This window comes from Saccostrea cucullata, unplaced genomic scaffold, assembly GCF_032062105.1.
Source record: "Saccostrea cucullata isolate Sc308-1 unplaced genomic scaffold, CSIRO_AGI_Scuc_v1 ctg5646, whole genome shotgun sequence".
Taxonomy (NCBI): Eukaryota; Metazoa; Mollusca; class Bivalvia; order Ostreida; family Ostreidae; genus Saccostrea; species Saccostrea cuccullata.
The window spans coordinates 12,624-31,592 of NW_026929585.1; the positions used below are offsets into that span (position 1 = coordinate 12,624).

The 18,969-nt window shown below is 34.9% G+C and overlaps 2 long non-coding RNA genes across 2 annotated transcripts; one reads left to right on the top strand and one right to left on the bottom strand.

The window, feature by feature from the left end:
• Positions 1 to 12,591: 12,591 nt before the first annotated feature.
• Positions 12,592 to 16,219, bottom strand: LOC134281310 (uncharacterized). The gene is made up of 4 exons (XR_009995053.1): positions 15,870 to 16,219; positions 15,324 to 15,427; positions 14,768 to 14,869; positions 12,592 to 12,685 (listed from the first exon to the last, which is right to left on the bottom strand). It is a non-coding gene; the product is annotated as an uncharacterized LOC134281310 (long non-coding RNA).
• Positions 16,220 to 16,264: 45 nt separating this feature from the next.
• LOC134281311 (uncharacterized) lies at positions 16,265 to 18,301 on the top strand. The gene is made up of 5 exons (XR_009995054.1): positions 16,265 to 16,379; positions 16,841 to 16,946; positions 17,052 to 17,157; positions 17,386 to 17,515; positions 17,813 to 18,301. It is a non-coding gene; the product is annotated as an uncharacterized LOC134281311 (long non-coding RNA).
• The last annotated feature ends 668 nt before the right edge of the window (positions 18,302 to 18,969 follow it).

The following is an 18,969-nucleotide window of genomic DNA, read 5'->3' on the forward strand; positions in this document are numbered from 1 at the left end:
TGATCAGAAACCGGTGATCGACCTGTGATTTGGCTGTATTGTGTACATGCCTTCAGCCCCGGAGTAGAACGGGGTACAACTTGTATATTCCATGCAAATTGTAGTGTTCAGCGTAACAATGGGCACTAATTACCAATCTTTTGTTCTTCGTCTGCGGCTACTGGTGTTATCAATAAACAAACTACCTACATTGTACATGTACTCGCTACTTTGGAACAATCTTAAAGTTTATGGTCGCACGAAAAAAAAATTCCGTAATATTGAATTTGATGACGAATAAAATTGATAGAAAAAATATTTAGAATAGAACACTTTGGTAATATAATAAAAAAATATATACATGTAGATGTACATCATGTACGTTGTACAGACTTATTTTAATTATCATTTCAATTCTCAAAGATCTATCTTTCTTCAGTATTTAATTTCATTTTTTAGTTTAACGCATATTTCTGCAATCAATCAATCATTTATTTGAATCCTTTTACCATTTTACATTAGTATACATAGACCACAAAACATATAAAATGTAGGTGATTTTATACATAACAGTAGGTCTAAAAGGCATGCGTGAATAAGAAACTAAACAAAAATATTTTGTAAGTTGCTATAAATGCGAAGTAAGGGAATTTGGGCCGGGGAGTATATTTTGTTTATCAGATAAAAGAATATCCCGGGGGAGGTGGTCGCATGTATTTTCAATTCTGAATCTCTGCTAACAATGGTTACGCAGACGAGAAATTGACTTCGCTTTTTAATAAAAAAAAAAGTGTGCAAAATATACAATCATATAGATATTAAGAGAAAGATTGTTAAGTGAAACACTTTTTTGAAATAATGTTAGCATTAATTTTTCACAATTCAGATGCAGGGAAACTCTACTTCGCTTAATCCGAGAAAAAAAACCTTAAATGTATTGATTTGAATGTCAGAAACATGACGTTGTGTGTCGCACTCATGAATAAATGTTATAATCACTTCAGTTCTGAATTTTGTATAGTTCATTGCAATTGATTCTCTCAAATAATTTTAATCATGGATATAAAAAATTCGATAAGTGTAATATCATAACTTGCATGACTTTTAAAACATACAACTAAAGAACAGGCTATCACTTAATTGTAAACAGTATTTCACCCCCTCCTTTTTGTGCTACAATCAAGTAAAATCATATAAATAAGCACCAAGTCTGTACTGTTCGTTTATACAAAGGTCTCGGACAAAAATGGAATTGAAAAAAATTTATAATCTCTGCACAAAATTATAATTTTACAAAAACGCAAGCCGTAACGATATCCCTATGGCAGAATGTACTAATAGTTGACCCGATTCTAAAACGAAAGTAGAACTTACATTACACGTGGTTGACATGTACAAGCACAAAGTTTGCATTAATGGAAAAAGTTCTGATTTATTTTATTTTGGTTTTTAACTAACTGACCGCACATAACATGTTTAAGGAGTGGCGCATAATATTAGAAGCCATATGCCCATTGACTTAAAACTATATACAATAAAAAAAGAATTAGCCTAAAGAAAGACGTGTATTTCATTGACTGAAAATCTCGCTGCATAAGATTTATGTCATGTAGTGTACAAAAGAGAGAGAGAGAGAGAGAGAGCGACACAATGATATAAAATTCGCAGGGAGAACATCGGAGAACTAGAGCCCACTGTCTACATAATATATAAAAAAATAATTAAAGATGCTTCAAATTAATTATTTAACCCTGTCACATTCTTCTATAAAATAACAAAGTATAAGCTTAAGACTAGATTTTATGACAAATATTTAATACTGTCTTGTTAAAATGAGAGCTTAATTTAAAAGTAATTGGAAAAGGGGGGGGTTCAACTAAATGTGCTCATGCATTTTCAGTTCTCCACACGGTAAATAAATTGATATATACAACCATTGACTGTATTGAAGTATTAAGGATACCCTGAAAAAGCTTTTGATGACAGAACACATACATGTGAGAAAAAATATGAGATGAGATTTTTTTTAACCTTTTAAACTTTTTAAAAAAGTACTTGGGAAGGAAAAACACTACAAATACAACAGAATACATGTAATTTTCCTCAGATGTCATCTAAGTGTAAGGAGAAATTTAAAGAAAAAACATAAACATTTATGAAAGCTTATGTTTACATTATGGTCTTAAAATAATTATAATGAAATTAATACATGTAGCTGAAAACTGAAAACAAATTAATAAAACGTGACTTTTTCATTTAGAATAATTTATTTTGTAATTGACTGTAATGAATTTGTACAAATACTTAAAAAAAAAAACAAGTAATCTTTTCTCAGGCTATTTTCATCCATTCCCAGGTTAAAAACAATGACCACAGTAATTATCAGTAAATCTCAGCATCGACAGTACCTCAACAGTAATTATCAGCAATTCTCAGCAGCGACAGTACCTCAACAGTATTTATCAGTATTTATCAGACTCAACAGTAAAAGACGACAGTAATTATCAGTATTTATCAGCAGCAACTAAAATTATCAAAAACAACAGTAATAATAACAGTAAATATCAGTATTTATCAGCAACAACAGCACAGTATCAGTAATTATCAAACATTATCAGTAAAATTTGGGATTCTCACAACTTTTTTCGTCCAGTAGTGTTGAGACTGCATTAAAGCACATACCTTCCCTCTCTTGATATCTTGTAAGTGTTTGCGACATGGTACCAGAATCTGCTAAATCTACCTTCTTACCTTCGTGCGTTTTCTTTAATATTCCTTTTATTCCTAATGTTAGAATTATATAAAACAATAAATCATTGGTTGGCCTGACAGATATTTATTTCTTTTACTGAATAGATGTTTAACTCATTTTATATTGGACATTTGAAAATGTATTCAAGTTGAAAATTATACCATTTGCTTCTAAATGTGAATATTGATCATCATCAATGGTAATCATCTCCTCTGCCACATCACTGCTCTCTTCAATAAGAAAATAACCAATATATTCATTCATGCATTTATTAAAATAGAAGATTCTCATTTCGCTAAGTATATGAATTACCATGTGATAACAGGTCATGTACACCTTAGATGTATGTTTTCGCACAAACCATTTCTCCCAACTCCTTTGTTTCTTTTCTTCGAAAGAGAAAGTTAAATTATTCGCTTTGGTGGTGTTGTTGCAATTTGGGTCATTTGGTCACAAGGAGTACATTAGTTTCGCTGAGACGAGCTGTTAAACCATCTAATGTATCCTTCAATTTAGAGCTGAGGGTTTGCAAAATTTCTTCGTCCTTACAAAACTATGAATTGTCCCTAATAATTTTACAGTAGTTGTTGATGTTGGATCTTATTTCAGAGAGTCCAGAATTGGATGGTAAAATAATTTCTTGAATGTTGCTGTCTGTATTGGTCTCTCTTCAAGACTCTTGTTCTTCTTTGGAGTCGGGGTGAGTAGCATAAGATGGTGAACTTAACTCATAAAGAACACTCTCATCTAATGTCAGGAAAGGAAAACTAGAAACATTTCTAATGACGGCAAAAAAGTGTTTACAAGGCAAATGATGTTTTGCCCAGTCCTCACAGTCACAAGATGGCACTGGAAAGTCAGGTGCTGAAAAGCGGACACAATAAACTTGTGAGCTCCAGGGTTCTCCACATTTGAAAATTTAACCATGGAGGAAGCTGCGCGAAGGCAAAATGTGACCAAAAATTATGCGTGTAAGACTTCCTAATCTTCATGAATCAATGATTGGTTTTGCTATGTTTAAATTTAAACACTGCACCACAAAACAATGGAACAGATAGCACTTTTAAATAGATAATAATTAAATTGAAAAGGATTTGTCCTGTAGCTTACTTCACAAATGTACGAAAATTTCCCAAAACTGTAGTAAACTTTTGAAGAAATTTAAAGAAAAATTGTGATACAGTTAGTAACCATGGCAATATTTTTCAGAAATTAATTATAAGAAGTGAAGCTGTTGTATGAAATGTTTTGTTTCACTTTAACTCAAACTGATGAATGGGTAGTATTTTTTTAAGTTAACACAAGAAGAAACATTTGGACCAGTGTCCCTTTTTTCTAAACGTTTTATTTTTCTAGATACATGTATAACATTTTTCACCAAGTGTTGTTTACTTCTCCACGTGCCCAGTGCTAAAAATAGCGCCACGCGACGTTTCATAACAACAGGAAGAAACTGCGAAACTACGACTATACCGGCGATTAAACCTAAGCGTGCTAAGATGGCGATTGAGACGTAGGCCATAGGTAATTTTATCAAAAAGATAATTAAGTTAAAGCAGAAAAACAGAACATGGGAAATTGATTAACTGCAGAGGAATATGAACTTTTTACAGAGTATTTTTTTCTGACACATCATGCATGACGATTATCATGCTCGTAATTGTTATCTTTTATGAACCCATTATATATTTAGTCATGTAGTGAACATGTTGAAATTCCCCAAAATTATATACATGTGTACAGGATAATATATTGATAATCTGATCAGCTGATTGAATCTCCATTGATTGTCACGCTTCACAGCATAGTCGCTGATTAACGACGTGTTTGTTTATCACAGTCCGCTTTTCTTCGAGGCTTGCGAGGTGCATGGTATTCGTAGTATAAACACATTTAACTACTCAAGTCATTAAAAAAGTAGGTGTCAGGACTGAAATGCAATGAAATTTAAAAATGACGACTGCCGATTTTTACGCAGCTCGTTTAACCATGACACACAAACATTTAACCATGGCGGGCCTATTCTTTGCTCTAGCACGTAGTGTGCTTCCAGGAGATCTCGTCCTATCAGCAACAAAATCTGCACATCTTTATCCAATGGAGTGAAATATCTTGCAATATCAGCCAGGTGAGGATAGCTAGTAGCTAATCTGAAGTAGGTATTTCCTCCTGATCGTTAGGAATGTGATCACATTCTATCACGGTCGGCAGTGCAAGCTGTTTACTTCCATCTAGTGATTCCACTATGAATTCAAAGGCCTTTCTTCCAGATGTATTGATACGTCCCATGCATGACGCTAATATGTACTTTGTGACTCCGTTATGGACACCAAAATAGTCAAAGAACTCGGGACTGGCGAGTGAGCGATAACTTTGTTCGTCAATAATCGCATAGCTTTTTAAGTATATTTCTGGATGGTCTTTCCTGAAGACTCGTACCAATACAGTTTTTGCACATGACTTTCCTTGAAACGTATCCTTACAGAGCTGGATGCATGCAGAGTTAACACTCAGAGCTGGAGCTTCAGTGTTTTTCTCCCCGCCATAATGTGTCAAGGAATATGGATTTCCACTAGAACTGCTAGCTTGCTTCTCGTCTGGATGAAGTGCTGTTGGGTGACTATCGCTGGAACACTCCTCACACGAAACTGTTTCCTTGCAGTTGCGCCTTAAGTGTGTTGTTGAAGAACAACATCGGAAGCATATCCCCTTCCCCTTTTAAAAACTTTCTACGCTCTTCGTAACTGTTGTTCCTGAAGGCACGGCATTTGTTAAGAGGATGGTTGGCATTGTGAAGTTCAATCCAGATTTTGTTTCCTTATCTAGCCCTTTCGATGCTTGACTCAACTCAGTTATCAGTATGGTTACCCTTGGTACCCTGCCACTGTCTCTCGTGAATTTGTTCTCTTTCTGACACATTCCAGAAGGCACTGGGTCATATGTGAAACTTGGATTGTTCTTTGTGCTATTTGACTTTTGAACAAATTCCGCAAAAAATGTAAAAGGTGGGTATAGAACACCATTCTTTTCAATGTATTTCATAGCAGTACTTGTCCATTTTTCTTGAAGATTGAGTGGGAGTTTGCCCACAATGGGTGAAACTCCAGATGATGAAACATAATAAACTAAGACACTGCGATATTTCGGATCCCCCAACCCAAGTTCTCTCATGACAGTCTGAAAGCTGCTTTTCCAAGAAGCAAAGGATTCAGGCCTGTCGTTAAAGTTAACCAGGCGTGTAAGTAACAGGTCCTTTTTCAGCAGAAATGTTGTGAAGTTGGATGCAAGGGTATTTAGGTTAGGAACCAGACCTGCCTACCCTTTTCGTTTCAAGGGTGTAATTTCAGAAAATTTTTGGTGGAATTTCAGAGGTAAAAGCGTAATCAATCATGTTTACTTTGTCGTTTTACAATAATAGTTTATTTCTTTCAAACCCACCGAAATTATACATTACTAAACAAACCTGGCATAAACTTTTCTTTTTTGAATCATCTATTGGCAAAAAAGTGATGTAAAATAACAGTATCTCATATAAAACTCAAATTAACCGTACACCCTTAATGAAGCATTTGGTCAATGTGTATCAGATCACTTAAATGAAGCTTGTGTTTGCATGTTTATACAAATTGTACATAATAACACTTATTTTTCTTTTTAACCCTCACATTTCTCTTCCTTGTCCAAAGCTGTGTTAAAGCAATGTTAAAGTGAACTTACTTGAGCATAGAAATCGGCATACTTATTGCAATATCATTTAACAGTTGGGGTAAGCATGCAGTGCCATCTCGTGTTCTTCGTCGCCCGCGTGGCGCAGTGGTTAGAACGTCTACTCTAGAGTCGCGAAATAAGGAGTCATCCCGAATCTTTGCCATACCGGTTTCCATATAAGTATTAGGTATATAACGTTAGTTATCAAACTGTTCCTCTATTAATTACTTTAATTAGAACTTCTCATTTCATTCCAGCAGGTTGTACTTTGACTCTAAAATTTAGACGTTTATAATGGATTTAAACCAGAATAGCAAAAGCGTAATATTAATATCATTGGCGTAATAGCGTAATATTGTGGTAAGAAGCGGAAGAATTACGCCAAAAGCGGAAGGGTAGGCAGGTCTGAGGAACATAAGGAGAAGCTTCAGCGTATAGCAATGTCTGTCTCGCGGATCTTTTGTATTTGGATTCGTACAAACTGCAATAACGTGCTGGACTTCCAATTGTGAGATTTCCGATTCACGAGTCTTATCTTTTGCGTCTTTTGAGAGTTGCTCAATGTACTTCTCTGTCCTCAACATAGGGTCATCCTTTGGTAGCGAATGAATGGATGAGTGTTTTGATGATGAACGAGAGTGCTCAGATTCTAGAAAATCAGCTTCTATCTTAATTTCTGCAGCCTTTCGCTTCAGAGTCAGGAGTTCGAGTTCAGCATCTATTTCGTCCTTTTTACGAGCAGCGGCAGCCTTCTCTGTAGCTTCCTCCCTCAGCTCAGCTTCTTGAATAGCAAATTCCAAGCTCACTTTAGCAGCTTCAGCTTTTGCTCTTTTCCTGATCAGTAGTGAAGTGTTTTGTGAGGATAGAGAAGGAATATCATTGAAAGAATTATCTTATTGTCTCTCATATTTTGTTAAGTTTCTATCCTCTTCTTGTGCCTCGGCAATTAAACGACTTGGCATTTTCAATTAAGAGACAATACCTAGATTGTAGGAACTCAAAACCTTTCATCTGATGGAAGCTTTCTTCTGTATTGGTTCTTCTGAGAAAATCCAGAAGCTCTTACGTCTGAACAGCATGTTTATCACTGTAGAATTTTAGTCTATTCTGCAATTCGGTCAATGTCTCTGCGCCTTTTTCGCCTGAATCAATAGATTTAATAATGGAGTCAACCTTTGTCCATGCACCCGTTAAGCGTGCAGCTCGATCATCAAGTTGGTTTTTGTAGTGTTCGGACCCTTTTTCTGTAAGGTTCCTGAATGTTGTTATTTTTGCAAGTCCACTGGTTAAGTCTTTTTGCTGTGCTGCCCAACGGTAAAGAACCCGCAGCCAGAATAAACCACTAGATCTCTAAGTGTTGACTGACTTTATTAGCACATGGAGAAAGTCAGGTATGGCGGAACAGTGCGTGTCATCTGCTTTTCTTCAACGTGGGTCGCTTTGCAGGAATCTAAAGCCTTATTTGTAATGGTCTTGACAACTCATGTGTCATACTTTTTTATGAATGATTCTGAGAGAGGGGGTTATATTGCATGGCCCAATGAAGTCGGTAAAATGGGTTGGGCCCATACCCACATCGATCATTCAGTGGCATTTTGCATATGTGACATAACATCTGGTGACAGCTCCAATTGCTTTCTTCAAAATATTTTAAATATAGTGACGTAGCATCGTTTTGGAAAGGGGCAGCCAAACAATGACTTGTTTAAAATATTTAACATTGAATATTTAACATTATATTTGCTAAAAGATTTCCTACGGAAAAAACAAACGTCGCTACGCAGCTAGGATAAGGCTGTCCGTAAAATATTAAACTGTTCAAACTGTACTAACTTCTCTGAACTACCTAGATATGACGTCATAATAGAATATGACGTCAAGCCACTGCATACTTGAGCTGACATGACGGGGAAAGTGTCATAATTATTACACGGCATGTAGATTTATTATGGGGATTTGTGTTTAATTCAAGAGTAAGGTTTGTTTTTATAACCTTGTGTGTGCTGTAATAATGTTTAACATTTGATATTTAAATATCTCTATTCCTTTTGCTTGTCCGATATGCATATATTCAAGCAATAGCAAAAAATTATGTTTGAAACGCTCCCCTTACAATTCCGTAGACAGAAATAGAATTTATGAATCGTGTTTATTTTGGACTGGCACAAGTAAAAGACAAGGATAAATTGAAGATATTTTGCGTGAATCTAAAAGAGAAGTATGTCTTTTAAGTGAATTTTGCTGGGGGATGGTATGTAGTTTATTCTTTTTTGTATAAATTGCGAAGAAAAAATCTCCTGCCAAAACAATGTCCTTTCAAAGGGAACTAAACAAAACACACCAGAAGCGTGCTAATAGTGAGGTGCCTTAAGATGATAATAAAAAGAATAAATAAAACTAGAGCAAAGCTCGTTGCAAAGCAACGAGTAGGTCTTCCGTCCTGTTCGACCGGAAGTAGCTTTCATTTTTCACAAAAATGAGAAATAACGCCAAAAAATGGGTTGAATCATCTAAAACTATGTTAATTAATGCAAAAATAAGCCATTTTTGCTACTTCCGGTTTGACCGGAAGTGACGACGACGGACGGAAAATTAATTTTTATGCTCCCAGAGACATATGGTACCCAAAAACTTCCCAAACTCGGCAAAAATACGCGTTTTCCGACCACTTCCGGTTTTGCCGGAAGTGACGACGCCGGACGTATTTTGAAGACGCCAAAAGATTAAGCTTAACATTTTGGACAACTTTGCTTCTTTGATGTATTACAAATTCTCGATACGTTTTGAGATATAAAGAAAAAACTTTCAGCCCCTCTAGGCCCTTAATTTTAGGGGCCAGCCCTTTTAACAAGATATCATTTGAAAGATCTTGGAATTCTACACTTCTTTTGTTCTATATGTTTTAACAAAATATTTCCAGGTAAAAAGCTATCGTAGAAAAGATGTTAAAAATTTTGAAATTCGCGATAGGTCTATTTTCGGGCCATAGCGAGCGTCGGCGCTTCGTACTTCCGGTAGTTGTGATATACAAAAGGCACTTCTCCAAAGTTTGCTCTAGCATCCCTCAAAAATTCACACTTCTATCTTCAATGGTTTTTGAGAACATTGCCGGACAAAGTGACCCTCTAAAAATGACAAAATCGCAGATATCTCCGAACCGGAAGTGACGTCATCAAAACAAAAAAATTTGTATCTAGATTTTTTGATGTTCTATCATTCCTGAAAGTTTCATGAAAATCGATCAAGGCGTTTTCGAGAACTCGCGTGCACAAAATATGTAAGAAAAAAAATAATAAAAACTGTGGAAAAGAAACCTAAGAATAACAGAAAGGTCTTCCGCTGAAGACGGAAGACCTTAAATATGACCGAATGAGTAAATAAATGTTTTGACAAATACTTGTAACTTACACGTTCAATGAAACTGCAGTGAGAGCCTCACATCGAACACTACAAAAGGGGACAGTTTTTTAGAGACAGTACAAGTTCGATGGATCTGAAGAAGAAATAAGCACAACAAGCATATTTTATTCGCAGTATTTTGTGGTCCCAATTTCAGCTCCAAATTTTTCTTGCTAGAACTATTGGCTTATTAGGACAGCCTCCACCTTAGATCAGGACAAGGTCCTTTGGAAGGAGGTGTGGGAGTGGAATGTGAAGAATAGACTATTAGTCATCCCTGAGGAGTTGAGGAAAGAGGTGCTGCGCCTGTACCATGATGTCCCGGCAGCTGTCCACCAGGGCATTGACAGAACCGAGGCGCGCCTGGGTGATAGATACACTGCGTGAAAATTTGGCTTTACAAAACAAGTAAAGATAATGTAAAGAATTTATTATTTACAATGCCTTTAATTGGCTTTTCTGAAAAAAGTCAAAGTTGGAAAAGGTAACCTTTACATTAACTTTACATGCACTTAAATATGATGTAATGTCCCACATTGTCTTGACTTTACCAAAAAGTAAAGTTAAACACAGTATTTAGGATATATTAAATCTGATAGTTACAGACCTTAAATTTAATTAAATACCATCTTTAATAACCACAATCTGATAATTACAAACCTTAAATTGAATTAAATACCATCTTTAATAACCACAAAAGTTAATAATTTCTGTTTTCCATTCCAGTGAATGAAGCCTTATTCAAATTATGAATAAGTTTTTTCTTCCAAATTGATAAGTTGCAGAAATGTAAACATCATAATTAATATACACATTAAGAAAAAGCTGACTTTAACTTTGTTTTTTACAATACAAAACATTATTTTGTACAAACATAAGATCAAAAGCTTCAAGATTCTTGGCAGTATATGTTGCCGACCTCCTATCCTGCAAATTACATACATATCAAAGACAGAGTACATTTTACAAATATGTTTTTTTGTATGTGACATGTTTTATAATATAACCAACTGTACATTCTTGAATTTAAAGTTGTGAATCGACATAAAACTATGTCCTCTTTCTTGTGGATATTGGTTTTAGTGGAAATCAACAACTGTCAAAATGTTTTTGTCACATCTCCCTTTTCAGAGTTCAAAACTTTTCTCCCCATGCAGGCATTTTCCTAATGCTTTTCCTAAAAGAAAAAAAAAGGATTTTTTTCATAAGTATGAATATTTTCAACAGCGTCTGTGTTATCAGAATTCACAATACCATGATTAATAAAAATAAAAACAAGGCACAACCTTACTAATAAATAAACAGTTCCTACATGACCTTTAACCTCAAAAGCAAAAAAATGTAAATTTATTAATTTAATAAGATGAGTGGAACTCTTGTTATTGACATATTACAGGTAACTCTTGATGGCTCGAACTTCGATCTCTCGAAGTTCTCGATCGCTCGAAGTGAGTCTCCGGTCCAGAATTTTTTCCCTATATAACTAAGCAAATTTACCCTTGATTTCTCGAACTCTTGATCTCTCGAAACCCTTGATCCCTCGAAGTAAAATTGCAGTCCCGCTGTGCATATTCTATTGAAATTTACCCTTGATACTTCGAAGTGGCTATGTGTATACAACGTTACATAATTAGCAACTTTACCTGGCAGGGGCGTAGTATCGGGGGGGGGGCCAGGGGGGCCTGCCCCCCCCCCCACTTTTTTCCCAACATTACTTACACTATAGGAAATGTTAATTGAAAGCCTGGTTGGCCCCTCCACTTTTAGAAATGTACCGAAAATGTAGTATAAGAATTGGTACTAAAAGTAGTTGACACTGGGAAAAAGTTTACCTACCCCCCCCCCCCCCACCCCCCGAAATGAAATAGGATTTTCGACTTTGGGCAAGTTTTACACTTTTTTTTTTTTTTTGCTTATCAACTTTTTCAGGTAAGTAAAAAAAGTTTTTCTCTGCCTGGCCCCCCACTTTCAAAAACGATGCTACGCCACTGCCTGGACATTTAATGACCCCAGGCAGAAGACGCAGGTCTCGTGAAACGGGATGTTTATTCAGGTGACACTTATTCTGCAAGGTCATAATTGATTTATAATTAATCTTATGGTGCCTATATGCTATCAAAATACTTATCATCGTCTGTATTACGATAATTCAGAAACGTAGTATCACTGAGAAATTGAAATTGCAGATTGCAAGACGAAACACTTAATGAATTAAATTTCTATTTCGAATCAGTTTCAAAGTTTAACGATATATGCAAATTCAGAAACAGCCTCGCTGTCAATATGACTACTTTTCTTGGACAAATACATACAGAATTTCGTTCAGTGCACATGTTTGGAAAAGTCACAATGCCGTGTACCATGCCACGCTGGTAAAATGCCGTTTTCATATAACGAATGCGTACAATGATATCCGTATGATAAAAAAAATAAACACGAACTTACGAAGTACATTTTTTGCTTTATTCAGTTTTATAGATATTCATCTAAAATACTAAAACATATCGTTGTTTTGTAAGGACTGCATGAAAATCATTACATCCGGTATGACTAATTTTAAAACCTGTCAAACAAACCCGGAAAAATCCGGACTCTTGAAATCTCGAACTCTTGATCTCTCGAAGTTTTTCCTCGGTCCCGCGGACTTCGAGGTATCGAGAGTTACCTGTATATGAAGAATCAATGGGTTAGGTCATGTATCTCTTATCACAAGAAGCCTATAAATTACAATTTGAGAAATATGTATTTTTTAAGGGTACTGAACAACTGTCAAAATGTTTTTGTCACACCTCCCTTTTCAGAGTTCAAAACTTTTCTCCCCATGCAGGCATTTTCCTAATGCTTTTCCTAAAAGAAAAAAAAGGATTTTTTTCAGTGCCATGCATAAGTATGAATATTTTCAACAGCGTCTGTGTTATCAGAATTCACAATACCATGATTAATAAAAATAAAAACAAGGCACAACCTTACTAATAAATAAACAGTTCATACATGACCTTTAACCTCAAAAGCAAAACAAGAGGCCCATGGGCCACATCGCTCACCTGAGCACTGTGGCTAGGAAAAAGCAGAATTGGTTTATACTTGAAAAGCTTAAATCCAAAAGAAGTCCAAAGACCAATCATGGCTTTGCTATTCTTGAGAAGAAGATTTTTAAAGAATTTTCCTATATATTTCTATGTAAAAATTTGGTCGGCCATTTTGGCCCCGTCTTACCCCCGGAAGTCATGATTTGAACAAATTTGAATCTACACTACCTGAGGATGCTTCCATAAAAATATGATGAATTATGGCTTGGTCATTCTTGAGAAGAAGATTTTTAAAGAATTTTCCTATACATTTCTATGTAAAATTTTGGTCGGCCATTTTGGCCCCGCCCTACCCCTGGGGGTCATGATTTAAATAAACTTGAATCTACACTACCTGAGGATGCTTCCATAAAAATATGATCAATTTGGCTATGCTATTCTTGAGAAGAAGATTACTAAAGAATTTTCCTATACATTTCTATGTAAAACTTTGGATGGCCATTTTGGCCCTGCCCTACCCCTGGGGGTCATGATTTGAATAAATTTGAATCTACATTACCTGAGGATGCTTCCATATAAATATGATCAATTATGGCTTTGTTATTCTTGAGAAGAAGATATTTAAAGAATTTTCCTATATATTTCTATGTAAAACTTTGGTCGGCCATCGTGACCCCGCCCTACCCCCGGGGGTCATGATTTGAATAAACTTGAATCTACACTACCTGAGGATGCTTCCATATAAATATGATCAATTATGGCTTTGCTATTCTTGAGAAGTAGATTTCTAGAGAATTTTCCTATATATTTCTATGTAAAACTTTGGTCGGCCATTTTGGCCCCGCCCTACCCCCGGGGGTCATGATTTGAACAAACTTGAATCTACACTACCTGAGCATGCTCCCATATAAATATGATGAATTATGGCTTTGTCATTCTTAAGAAGAAGATTTTTAAAGAATTTTCCTATATATTTCTATGTAAAACTTTGGTCGGCCATTTTGGCCCCGCCCTACCCCCGGGGTCATGACTTGAACAAACTTGAATCTACACTACCTGAGGATGATTCCACACGAGTTTCATCTTTGCTGTCCCAATGGTTCTTGAGAAGAAGATTTTTAAAATATGCCACCAAATTTTCATAAATTCCCAATTATCTCCCCTTGAATGAGGGAGTGGCCCTTCCTTTGAACAAACTTGAATCCCCTTCACCCAAGGATACTTTGTGGCAAGTTTGGTTGAAATTGGCCCACTGGTTCTTGAGAAGAAGTCGAAAATGTGAAAAGTTTACAGACAGACGGACAGACGGACGCCGGACAAAATGTGATCAGAAAAGCTCACTTGAGCCTTCGGCTCAGGTGAGCTAAAAATGTAAATTTATTAATTTAATAAGATGAGTGGAACTCTTGTTATTGACATATTATATGAAGAATCAATGGGTTAGGTCATGTATCTCTTATCACAAGAAGCCTATAAATTACAATTTGAGAAATATGTATTTTTTAAGGGTACTACACAAAAACAAAGAATAAATCCCTGAAATATTGAGAAATCATAGGTTTCCTAACGTCTCATTTGTCAGTTTACAAAAAGAACAATATAGTGCTACATACCGTATAAGTAGAATTTTTAGCGAGGATTTAATTTTGGCATTATTAGCGAGGGTGTTGAGATCGCTAAAATTAAATATCGCTAAAAATTAATTGCACTTTATTTGTATTAGTTTCTTAAATGTGCATTTTAAAGTTGCTAAAATAGCATCCTGCTAAAAATGAATTACCAGTTTTAAAGGACAAATCGTAAAATTTGCGTGTCGCTAACATTTCCACTTATACGGTATTTAGTTTAGCTGTACACGTATACAGAATGATACTGAAGTTATGGTTTAGGATATATGTACCTTTTTCCCCAATCGCATGTTTCAGCTCATGAACTTTTTCCTGATATGGAACAGTAAAAGGACTTTAGGTGAGAGTCCCTCAAATTGAAGATGACAATCATGCTGAAATAGAATTCATACCGTGATTAACATTTTGTACATATGGACAAATATAGTCAATATTTTTTTTTTTAAATATGAGTTTGAAGCAAACTGCTGCACTTGGTCACCAGAGAATGAATTGATTTTGAAAATTAATACACAGTGCAATCACAAATAATAGCTATGAATTGACAAACACCCTTATGTTATTTTTTATCAAGAATGATCTAAATTTAGTTCTAAACATACTTGCCATTTATAATATGAAAGTTGAGAACCCGCCTCTTCTTTATGACAGATCGTTTAATTTTCTCATGGTAGGCTGAGTAGCTTCAGACTATACAAAGGAAATTAAACATTTTTTTTTTACAAAAATATGACGATATTGACTCCCGAGCAAGTCAAGCACTAAATAATGTAAATGTTTGTTCAAGTAACAGATTTCATGAAATTTATTATTAAAATGTGCTTGTACCAAAGAACACTGGGATCCTCAATCTGGGTAATCATGTTTTGTTGTCTTCCTCGCCCCGTCTTGATGTTTTCCCTTCAACAATCTGCATACTGAATTCACTATACCTGTGTTTTAAGCAAATGGACACAGTTTAAAATACAAAATGATATAAATAAAAATAAATAAACTCTCAAAGTTGAGAGTTTATGTATATAGGTGTAGTACTTTTCTTTAAACATTATTTTTCTTGCCTGATCAGAATCTTTATTAAAGCAACTTTTAGAGTGTAGTTAACATGGTTAATGTAGATACAAATTTTTAAAATTATTTTACATTTATCAATCCGGAAGATAAGCCCCTATGATTCATACACCTTTACAGGATAAAGTGACGCACATAAACATTTAATCACCAAATTATCAAAAGTACTTATCTAATATCCTAGCAGAAAAAAAACATACAAAGCGTCGTTTACCGTGACTTTGATTAGTTTCATTCTTTCACAACATGCACAATGTGTACTGGTCTGAAAGTGAAAGTGAAAACGGCTGGAAATCGTAAACAAACCTTCAGAGCATGCCAACCCGGGAGTTCGAGCAGTTGTCAAGGCAAGAATCTTCTCAAATCTAGATGAAGTGCCAAAAAATTACCACTGGTTTCAAACTTCGTCAAAATAACGATGCAGACCCGCTCAACTTGATTTGAAATGATTGGCTATTCAACCGAATACACAGTGCCATATTTGGGTTACTGTTAAGAGTAGATCGTTCGTTTTACATTCGAGAAGAGTTTACATATTACTTGAATGAAGAGGATAACATAATACTGAGCTGAAAATTGTGTGTAAAGTATGTTTTCAGTGTAGTTTACAATACAGGCTGTAAATGTGCTGGAGATTTTATTGATGTTGAAGCTTGTGAACAAAACCAGTAAACGTAGGACTTATTCACGGCAATGTATGGGAACCAGAGTAGGGAACAAGTCTAGAAGGCAAAGAAAATTCCGCCAAGTAAACAACAAAGAAAGGGATTTGGGATGATGTCAGTTGTATACATTATGTGGGCCGGTGACTGCAAGGTAATACATGTGTCTTATTTGTTGCGCATAATTCGTTTCAATTTATTATGGAAATTTATCCGTCCCAACCAGTGGCATAGAAAAATTCTTTTAAAGTTGACAAGCCAAAAAAAAAAGGTTAAAGTTGCCCAAAGTCGAAAATCCTATTTCATGGTGGTGGTGGTGGTGGGCGGGGGGGGGGGGGGGTAGGTAAACTTTTTCTCAGTGACAAATACTTTTATAGTACCAAATCATATACAACATTTTCGGTACATTTATAAAATTAAAATTTCCTAAATTGAAAGTTAGGTTTGGAAAAAAAGGGGGGGGGGCTGGCCCCTCGGATACTACGCCCCTGCCAACACTGGCAGAAATATAATTAATAATAATCTGACTTCAAAATTCCTTCCCTGTTCTCCCAAGTACATGTAACAATCTTCGCTCTCATTTTTTTTTTAATTTTCATTGTATATTTTTTGTAGAAGCAAGGAATGCGGAGCTAATGCATGCTGCTAAGGATTGAAAGGTCTTGTGTTTATTGGTTGTTCCTGAGACACCAGTCACAGTTGTACCTTATTTCCATTTTAGGTAATGTCTTTTGAGTTTTTTTAAGTAGAGTGAACAATGCATTTTTCATTCAATATAAAGCTTCGCTCTCATTTTTTAAAAAAATTTCATTGTATATTTTTGTAGAAGCAAAGAATGTGGAGCTAATGCATGCTGCTAAGGATGGAAAGGTCTTGTGTTTATTGGTTGTGCCTGAGACACAAGTCACAGTTGTACCTTATTTCCATTTTAGGTAATGTCTTTTGATTTTTTTAAGTAGAGGGAACAATGCATTTTTCATTCAATATAAATGTAAAATTCTAGAGATAACTTTTTTTTCAACATTGTTGGATACTCACTACATGATTTTATCTAAAGAAAAGTATTTAAAATATTTCATCACATTTTTTAAAGAGGCCAGGTATGGTGAAGAGATAATTCATTTTTTATTCAAAATCTTATTTTCCATGCATTTGCACAGGGAGTCTATATACACTTGAAAGGTGAGCGTCAGATTTAATTTTGAAGATGGATGACTTTCAGATGTTGTGATGAAGATTGTTGAAAGAGATTATCAACATAGAACCATTCCATATGAATGTGCAAGTCAGGTGAGGATTGGACTTCAACATTTAATCAAGAGATGTTTATATACTGCTAAGCTTAGTGAAAGCACACCATAAACATTTTAAGTATCTCAGTAAGTTTCATGGATATTACAGATGTATCACTATCATTTGTTTGACATTGAGTCGCTTTGTCTAAATTTCCATAATGTTTAGTTATAGATGTTTTAAGTTACTTAAGTATGTCTTCAAAAGCTTGTGCTTTAATTTCAATAGTAGTAATGAAAACCTATTTAAAAATTATATTGTTTTCTTTATAATTTTGAAAATTGTTATTATTAGGACTTGTACATCACCTGAGTACCCAGATGACTGTTAAACTAATTGGTGAACAAGAAAAGATGTCAGAGAGGGGAATCCAATACAGATGTCATGATCAAGAAAATGTACTGTTATCAATGATATGATCAAGAATTTGTAAACTTGTAGCGATTTAGAATATCTTATCTGTAATATAACTCTTCAATACTTAATTGTTCACACATTATCATCTTATCTGTATATTAATCGCCCCCTCTTACATATAACCCCCTGCTGATTGTAATGACCTGTGTATCGATTCCTGATCTTTAGGATCTTATAATGTGCTCGTCAGGAGCGGATCTTGAGTATATATATATATAGTGCGGCAGAATTTTAGAATAAGATAGGAAGATGGAAATATAGAAGACTTAGTAGATAGAACTGTTAGAAATAGATAAAGTTACTTACTTACTTGGAATATTACCTAATATTTCTTGAATTTATATGTACATGTGATTATTTAACTTGGATTTTATTTTTAGTGAATTATTTTTCCTGAATGTTTCCATTTGTGTTGTGCTGTGAAAATAAACTGTAGACTAGAATTTCGGCATCTATTTTCAAGATATGAGGTACAAGGATAAATTGATTTATTCATGCAAACTGACATTATGAAATGTGTTATAAGACCGCCCGATGCGGCACTACAAACTAACTAGAAAACTATAACACAACAACTTTGGATACGGTTATAAATATATTTATTAAGTCACTGTTGCACAATATATAGACGTTCATGCATATAAAGTTAGAACAATGTTGTCAGCACTGGTACAGTTAAAATATTATCAGAGTTAGTATTTGGAAGCCAAACTAGTAACTAGTACAGGGGGGCACAAAGTTCGTATAGTGGTACCTCTGAAACGTTTGTCTTAATTTCTTGTTCTCTCTCTAGATCTGTTCTCCGCCCGTCCAGTCTCCGAATATATATCTTCACTTGCAGATTTAATCAAGTGTTCAATTACAATTCTGAATGGGGTCAATTAATTTTATCAAGTCATTTTCCAATACATTTAATTATTTAGATACCAGTAATAGATACTGACCACGTAAATGCTCAGATATTGATCTTTGACCTAATTGTGATAATTCATCAACACTGACCATTAATAATTCACATTAATATTTACAACAAT